Below are 9,655 nucleotides of genomic sequence, written 5' to 3'. Positions count from 1 at the left end.
AAGAGATTTGTGCATATAATCATGGAAAAGAGTAAAGCATCCATGCCCTTAGGACAGCATATGAGCATAAATTGCATGAACTCATTTGAAACAAAATTATGCTTTTCAAAAAGTTAGACTCATACCAGAAACAAAATTATGCTTTTCAAATTTATTATTAAAGAACCCTATTGATTGATCTTGACTTTAATTCGATCTGTGCCTCACGATTTCTTGATCAAGTCACTTGAATCTGACTCTCAGATCAAAGATCCTAAATTGCCCTGGTATCTAGATGGTCCGACACATTCGGTCAACGGTCCTCTTTCCTTATGATTTAATCTTATTATATTTATGGAATAGAATTTGATAATGATTTGATATTTTAAATAGGATTAGCTGATTCTTCTTACGAAGTCTGAAGATCTAAGATGAAAGAGGTAAGTGAATTTTATGCTCCTTATTTATTTTAAAATAATCATGTTTTTATGTAAAGAATTGGTATTGATGAAATCATAATTTTTCATAAAATAAGCATCGGCATATGTGATATGAAAAAGCATGTTTTATTATGAGCATTGATTTCATGAATATGTCTTATGAAAATAGCATGATTATGAAGCATGAATTTCATTGTTTTTCCATCTATGTATATGTATGCTTTAAGAAAAAGATATAATGATTTCAAAGGCTCTCAGATGGCTATGAATAAATTTCTTCGGGAAGGTCGACATCCGGAGCTAGCATCCACACGAAACATGGCCCTGCCAACGGGTATAAAGTTGGCACATGAATTAAGAACTCTGTCGATTAAGAAATATGGTCCTGTCATGGGTATAATAGTGACCTTAGCACGAATATCTGTGAGCAATGTTTTGAAACATGACATGAATACATGATGAAAATGATTTACGATTCATAATTGTGAAATATACATGATTTATGCATGCATGATGAGCTTATAACTTGTTTTATTATATGCTCTATGAAATATTTATTTTTACAATAATTGTTATTTGCTAAATGATGCATTATCATAGAAAACTTATGCTTGATCCGGTAAGGAAGCGGAAGTCTACTTACTGAGCTAGTGTAGCTCATATTCTTTTTATTTTCTTTTTGTTTGAACAGAGAAATAAGGTTAGGATCGACAAAAGGAATCCAAGCTTGAAGATCGGCATAGCAAGCTGAAAAATTTAGCAGCAGAAGTTTAATTTATTTTATAATCATGGATCTATAATTATTTATGAATGTTGAGATTCGGGTTAGTACTTGCTTTTGGATTTAGATGCTCTGAACCATTATTGGTTCGATTATTTGATGAATAATAGAATTGAATCTTTTTATTTGATAGATATTAGGTGATTATGATGGATTAGCTTCGTGTTATCGTGGGCTGCATCCCTCGGTAGCATGGCCGTGTTATGTCCCGGATTTGGGGCGTGATAACTTCTCCATATAAATGCCGCAGGTTAATTAATTTGTTCATGTCTTCTGGCAACCTAATAGAGCAGTATGATAGCACGTTCAAAACTTGCAGATGACATAGACAACAAATTGATTCGGGCAGCTGTTCGATCTTAGTGCAGGAGACATCTAAGTACCGTAGATGTAATAACCTACCAATAGCATCCGGTAGTCTGCTTCACATTTAAGTAAGATAAATCCAAAACACGCAGACTTTTTGATTGGCTTAACATGCCATCAAGAAAACGGTAAAATTTTTCAGAATCATAATCACCAAAGAATAAAATGGACCGTAGGTTTTGAAGTTTACAGGTGCCCATAACTGCATCCAATTTATCAGTCCTCAGAGTCAAGTGGCGAATTGTCTCTGGAATTTCTCCTTTCTCATCACTAATGACCAAACATTCATCCAACGAAACACAAACTGCCAATTCTCTTATCAGATCGTGCATCACGTACTTATTATTCAGAGTTGGTAGAAAGAAGTACCTGCTGGTTAATTCCTCAAATATCTGACTTCCGATGTCCTCCATTCTCATTCTTACCCCATTCTTGTTCTGAATAAAACCTTGAGCCATCCACATCTGGACTAACCGATCTTTTTCAAAAACATAGCTCTTGGGAAACATGGAGCAGTATGCGAAGCATTGCTTTAGATTTGCATTCAAGTGTTCATAACTTAAAGCCAGAGATGGAAGGATATTATCTAAAACATCACTATTTTGCCACCACTCACTTTCTAAGATCATGTTCCAGGAATTCTCATTTAGTTTGGACTTCAATAAACTTCCCACTACCTTTCCAGCTAGAGGTAATCCATGCAGTTTTTCAGATATTTTCCTTCCTATTGTTTGCAATTTTTCTCTTCGCTCTTCCTCAAGATTGTTTTCACCAAAAGCACAATGTTCGAAAAGTCTCCAGAAGTCATCTTCCTGCAGACTCTTCAAATCTATCGGGTCCATCGTGCCCATGACTTCTGCCACTATTGGACTTTGAGTTGTCACCAGAACCATGCTTCCTTTTGCTCCAGATGTCAAGACACCACGGAGTTCTTTCCACTTGCTACCAGTCTCATCCCACACATCATCAAGGACAAACAAAAACCTCTTGTTCCTCGTAGCATCTCTAAGTCTCCCTAGAAGGCCATCCAAACTAATATCGTCCCAAATTTGGGCATATACCGAGTCATATACAACCAGCTCTTTGGAAATCCGCTTGACATCAAAATTGTCAGACACATACACCCACTTCCTCAGCTCAAAATGCTTTACTACTCTTTCATGATTATAAATCAGTTGAGTCAGAGTAGTCTTGCCAACACCCCCAATGCCTACTATAGGAAGAACACCAAGACTCGGGTAGCTACTAGTCCCAGCCCCACATGTCATGCTAGATTCCGGTTCATCCGCTGAAGCCAACAAGACATCCAATATCATGTCTGTCTCTCTGCGTCTCCCAAACACAATAACCTGGATAACCGAGCTGGTCTCTCTGGTCACACTTCTCTGCTTTGAGTTGTAGTCCTTTAATTGTTCCTCTATGTAATTGATATTGGTATAAATCTTGTCAAGATTTCCCACAAGATTCTTCAAGTTTTCCAGCTCATTATCGGACATTATAAAATGCTTGAGAAGCTTAACAGCAGAGGATGCAAAGTCACTCACCTTTCTCTTGTGGCGCAGCTTATAATGAAGCTATTTGAATTCAAGCTCATCCAGCACATCGTCGGCCTCGTAGGCAGCATCTTTGAGTTCCCTCAACCATGTGGCCAGAGCTGCGTCCCTGATCGGCCTTCCCTCCGCTGCCTGGATCACGGCCCGGATACGAGGAAGTCTAGCCTTCACATCCTCCACCATGGTCTTATCAGCAGTGAACTGATCATACCGGTCCTCCAAAAGCAGCAAAACCTTGTCAGCCAGTCTATTGAAGACGTAGGATACCATCAATTCTCCGACCATCATTCCGATCTTCTCCATATTGCGGGAAACTCCGGTTGCACAGTTGAAGACAGAGATCTTGCTCGGTCGGTCTTCTAACTAGCTTGCAACTTTACGCAGTACGATTAAATCTATGCACAGAGAAATTCTTGGCCACAGACTTGGTCTACGTATGGATAAGGGTCACTTGAATAAAATATAGCGCGTTAGGTGCGAGAGTCTCGCAACGAGTCGAAAGCAAATTTTACAGATATGTCTAGACTCCAAATTGCAAGCTTATGTCAATCTAATATTGGTGCCAGCAAGTATTTCAAATGTTTGTCCAAGGTGTTGGCCAAAGGGGATGGTTTTCTTCAGAAAAACACTATTGCCCAGAGGGTTCAGGTTGTACCTTTGGCACAAGAATACTTGATCGTTTTTTGTAACCTCAATCGTTGGATCGCATTTTACATAGCTTCAAAAAGCAACGTCAACTTTATATTCTGTACAGTGGATAGAGAGATATGATGTATTGTCTAAAATATGAGATTGGGAAAAAAAATCAACCATTTTTTCATGCGAAAGATATGAGGGAGCAAGATTTTAGTCTCACAGCGGTTGTTTAGCCAAACCATCTTAGTTTATAAGGCTTCGAAATCCTCCAACCTTTTAAAAAGCATTTTTTGGCCCGTGCAACGTGGTTCCAAGAGACAAAGCCGTGCAGAGTCCACCCCCGATGCCTACCATAGGAAGAACACCAAGACTCGGGTAGCTACTAGTCCCAGTCCCACATTTGATGCTGGATTCCGGTTCATCGGCTAAATGCAACAACAAATCTAAAATCATGTCTGTCTCTTTTTCCCTCCCAACCGGCCTATCCTGGATAAGCGAGCTGGTCTCTTTGGACACACTGTAACGGCCCAGTTACTTGAGCCTGTAGCACAGACGGCCCAACAATAATAAAAAAAAAAAAATAATGCAGAGGAGGAGGAAGACTCCTAGCCGGAGTCTTCTTCCTTCCCGTTTCCGGCAAAATCGGACTCAAAGAGTCCGGCTAGGGTAGGAAATCCAGCACTATAAGATCCCCCATCCTTCCTTTAGGAATTTACAACAAAAATTTCAAAGAAAATCAAGGGATTTGAGAGATTTTCTCAAGGATCACCGTGGGTGGCTGATCGGAAGAGAGGGAGGTCGTCGGAGCTAACTTTGGACGTCGGAGCAAGGTATTCTTCGTTCCCTGTTGATCCTCCGATCGTCGGTGAACTTGGAAGCCGGCGAGGTGTCGGTTCGGATTCAAACAGGAATACCCTATTTATGTTAATTTTTTTTCTCTTCTTTTCTGTCGCCGGCAACAAGGATGGTGGCACTGCCACCGAGATGGTAACTCGCCGCCGTCGAGTCTTTGCCGAAAAGGGCGGTCGGAGGTGGCTCACCTGGCCAGTTGTGGGGGAGGCGCTCGGAAAGAGCGCGGGTTCCCTGTTTTTGACCGTGGGGAAGAGAAGAAGAAGAAGCCTCTTCTCTCTTCTCTAAAAAATAATAATAATAATAATATATAAATATATATATATAATATAATTATATATATATATACATACATATACATATAAAATAAATAAAAATAATAAATAAAAATCAAATATATATATAAAATAAAAAAAAAGGGGGGGGATATGGGTAAGAGTCAGATAAACCTCAATATATATATATATATATATATATATATATTTTAGGAAATTTATTGGTTAAATTAATTTGTCTTGTTTGATAGGAGAATAGTCCAACGACCAGGAGGACAACGAGTAGGGTTTGATTTTTCAACTATAAGACTGTGAAATTGATTTCTCATTGATCGAGGTAAGAATCATTATACATGATCATCATCACATGTATATATTATTTTACTGTTAGTTTTGCATCGTTGGATTTGAGATCAATAAATTTATTATATGTATAATGTTGATATTTACTTGTGTGGTTGCGAGCATGAATATGTTTTCATCAGAGCATATGATGGCATGATTATATAGTTATGACATGTTTATTTTAAGTACACTGCAAAATTTGAATTGATTAATGAAGTCAAATATTATAATTTCATGAAAAATAGAGAGAAAGAGAAATGTGGTTTGGACTGACCTTGTCCTGTGGAATAGCTTGCCAGGAGCTTATGCCTGGGACAGCCTCCATAGGCTTATGTGTGGAAGAACTTGATCCGAGAAAGATCATGAATGATTTGATTCGAGAAAGATCACGGCTACTTGATCCGAGAAAGATTATAAATAGTTCGATCTGAGGAAGATCACAGAAATCGATCCGAATAAAAGATCGTCGCATGATCCTGGTTAGTCCAAAGCCAAAAAGGAATAAAAGGTTGTCATTCCGAAGATGTGAAAAATGAAACATATAATATGAAATTCAAAAATGAATGAAGATTTCACCTGATGATACATGATGATACATATGCATATTTGTGACAATATTCCAGTTATTATATACCTATGAGTTTTCTAAATTGTATTGATTTTAGAAATATTAATTTTATCTACTGGTTTGATGTACATGTGCAGTGATTCTTACTGAGCTGGAGAAGCTCATATTTCCTTCTTATTTTTTTTTCAGACTTACGGGATGCTTAGTTTGGACGGTTTGGGCGAGAGCAAATAAGAGCAGAAGCCTTTAGTAGTTTAGTTAGTCTAAATTTTCTGATACCAATGAACATTTGAATAAATTGTATTGAACAAAGTTTACATTTGATTTAAAGTTTTGACTCGGTGGATTGATTTGGTATTTACTTAGTTATTTAAATTTTTTTAAGTGTTAAATTAATAGGCCTTACATGATTCTAGGGCGCTGCTCTAGGATTTGTGTGGCCGTGTCACGTGCCCAATTCAGATGCTGAATTTGGGGCGTGACACACACTCTTCTGCTTTGCATTGTAGTCCTTCAATTGTTCTTCCTTACTATTGATATCAAGATAAATCTCGTCAAAATTTCTCACAAGTTTCTTCAAATTTTCCAGGTCATCGTCGGGCATTATAAAACGCTGCAGAAGCTTAACAGCAGAGGATGCAAAGTCACTCATCTTTCTCTTTTTGAAAAGCTTATCATGAAGCTCGTTGAATTCAAGCTCATCCAGCACATCGTCCGCCTCGTAGGCAGCATCTTTAAGTTTCCTTAAACATGCGGCTAGAACTTGGTCCTCGATCGGCCACCTTTCCGCTGCCTGGATTGGGGCTTGGATACGAGGAAGTCTAGCTTTCACATACTCCACCATATCAGCCATGGATTGATCCTTCAAATGCTGCGAAACGTTGTCAGCCAGTTTATTTCCGACGTAGGATGCAAACCATCCTCCGACCGTCATTACGATCTCCCCCATATCCATATTGGACGAGACTCACACTCGTGCTTCACAGTGGTAGTCTTCCTCTTTACGAGCTCAAGACAGGACGGTTGCTACCTCGCAGCAAGGACCGCGTGTGCCCGTGCATCAATGGAAAAAAAAACTTACGTGTTAGGTACGAAATCTCTCAATTGGTCAAATACTGCGGACAAGACCGCGTCTATCACAATAAAAATAGCCAGTTGGGTACCGAAATCTCGCAATTGGTCAAATATTGTGGCCAAGACCGCGGTTGGGTACCGAAATCTCGCAATTGATCAAATATTGTGGCCAAGACCGCATCTACGGGTCCGTCAATGGAATAAATTATAGGTCTACCTCAAAAAATTAAAATTTTATCAAAAAAATTAATAAAAATAAATTTAAAAAATACAGAGACCCATTTTTATATGCTCTATCTATCTTTGTTTGCAAGCTTTTAATTTAAAAAGATACAAATTGAGCAGTCCGAATTGATGAACAATCCTTCTTTTTATCATTATTCTTAAAATATTTTGAATCAGAAGATAGATGGTGACTCGCATCTCTCCGGTCCTAATCTATCTTTCTTCCTATAACTCCAATCAAATATAAGATTAGTATTATTGCTCTAGAGACGCTTGCGTAAGACAGTTTTAAAAGAAAATAGAATAATAAAAGAGAGATGGAGAAATAGAATTAAACTGTACCAATTGTGCTGTTATTATGCTAATTATTTAGAAATTTGATTGACTATCAAATTGGTACGCTGAACTATCGGATAATATTTTAAAAATGATAAGCCGAATGTATCACTTGCCTCCATTTTTTGGGCCTAAGCTGTGTTTGCTTGGCTAAACCGAAGTTGAGCTATAAAATCAACCCAGGATGCTTTTGGAGGCCATTTAATGCTCAGCACGATTCTCATGTAGCCAATTCCATTCTCGAAGCATTGTGCATATGGGTAGGAATTTCAATGACGCAACCACTCCTCGAGGCATTGATCGCTACCATTTAGAGCTTTATTTAAAGGGCAGAAGCTTTAGTTGGTTTCCTCTGCATAATGAGTACTCTTCCATTTCTATGTTTTTCATCTGTGGAAGCTTTGACTCCTTTCTCTTTCCTTTTGTAGGTTGGTTCTTTCTTCTTTCTTCTCTCTTCATCTCATTTTACTATCACGGTCGCCTCATTTGATAGTGAGCTTTTTATTAGCTGGTCAAATCATGCAGCTTCATCCTAGAATTCCCATGACTTCAATAACACTAAACCGGAGACTTAGTTCAATCCCGGCACCAAAGAGTGCGTTCTAGACTAGGACAACCTTAATTGATTCTGCGTCAATTATCATGTTCCAATCGGCTTCTTCCTCAAATTGCTTGAGGTTAAGGAGCAGGCACATGGTTGCTACCACACCCAAGTCAGTCTTTATGAGGAGACTCTAAAGGCTGAGTTGAGGCTTTCACTTCCTCCTTTCATAGTTCTCACCAATTTCCAATTAGTGCTTACCCAATTGATTCCCAACTCATGGAGGATTATCATTGGCTTTCTATCTCTATTGGCTCTGCACAGTATTCAACCTATAATAGAGTTGTTCAATGCATGATACATACTTAAGAAGCATTCTATTGAGCAAGATTGGTGGTACATCTCAATTCGAAAAGAGTTCCAATTGATTCAGAATGGTTCTTCTTTAGTTATGGTTGGAAGAACTGCTTCTTTTTTGTGTTATCTGAGCAGTCCTAGGGATTCGATATTTTGTGGGTACCCTCAAGAAAAATTTAAACTAAGTTGCTATCCTCTCCAACGTTAAGTAGAAGATTTTTGAATCCTTACATAGCATCAAGGCTCCTCTTGTTCTAGAGTTGTTGACCAAGCAAGCGCTAGTCAACACCAAGCTAGGTCTTGCTAGACCTCAAGGTAAGGATCTCTCTATCTTTTTGATTTTCTGGCATGTTACCAATTTTTTTTAACTTCATTTTTATTTCTATAGATACGGCAAATAAGTTGATGGTGAGAAAAATGGTCATCGTCAAATGCGAGGTGACGATGGAAGATCGATCGTCAATCATCTACCCAGAGACCATATGGTGCTTCTCCCTCTTGCCCGAGTTGGGGCACAACTGCAACCACCCCAACCTTGCAAGCTAGTCAGCTCCATTTAGAGATGGTCATGCATAAGGGATAAGCTAAAAGAGCTTGGTGGCAACAAAGCTACGAAGGTTCGAGAAACAAATTGTTTTTTGAGGGATTTAATTGTTATCTTCTCTTTTCCTATCTTGGTAGGCTGGAGCTGTTGAGGATTCATTAGATGTGCTATAAAAAATTGGCCATGAGCCTCCTATAATAGGATAAGAGTTCATTATTTTGGTAGTTAAAACCCAATAGATAGGTTTCATGTAAGACACTTGAAATGCTTGCCCCATAAATGAGAATTTTAGGTGTGAATCAAACATCATCTTTGAGGCGGTTGTTGTAGGCATGGAATTAAATTAGGAGTGGAATTGTGAGCGGCGTTTAGGGTTGATGCCATGTGTCAAGGAATTCATAATATCTCATTTCCTGTTTAAAATTGTTATTGGCAATAAAGTTTTAGAGTTTTTGTAAGTAGAACTTTAAAAAATAGAGTTTCTCTGAGAAATTATTTGCTGTTTGGTAACTGTATTTCTAAAAGACTACATGTGAAATTTTAACATATATTTGGTAACCAAAATAAAAAAATATATTTGATATGATAAAATAGCAAAAAGATATATTGCATAATATTGTATACTAGAGTATAATATAATATAATATTATATATTACTATAAATTAAAAAAATATTATATTATATATACTATATAATATTAAATACTATAGCATAATAATATGATATGATACGACACGATATGATATAATGTAGTAATGTATTATTAATAAGACATTATTATTGCA

At 37.8% G+C, this 9,655-nt stretch overlaps 1 pseudogene; it reads right to left on the bottom strand.

Moving 5' to 3' along the window:
- Positions 1-810: 810 nt before the first annotated feature.
- LOC140855725 (putative disease resistance protein RGA1) lies at positions 811-3,546 on the bottom strand (annotated as a pseudogene).
- Positions 3,547-9,655: the final 6,109 nt, after the last annotated feature.

Source organism: Elaeis guineensis, chromosome 2 (genome assembly GCF_000442705.2).
Source record: "Elaeis guineensis isolate ETL-2024a chromosome 2, EG11, whole genome shotgun sequence".
Classification (NCBI taxonomy): domain Eukaryota; kingdom Viridiplantae; phylum Streptophyta; class Magnoliopsida; order Arecales; family Arecaceae; genus Elaeis; species Elaeis guineensis.
Note: the sequence above shows the minus strand (reverse complement) of the source record. Positions and strands in the feature narration are given on the sequence as shown.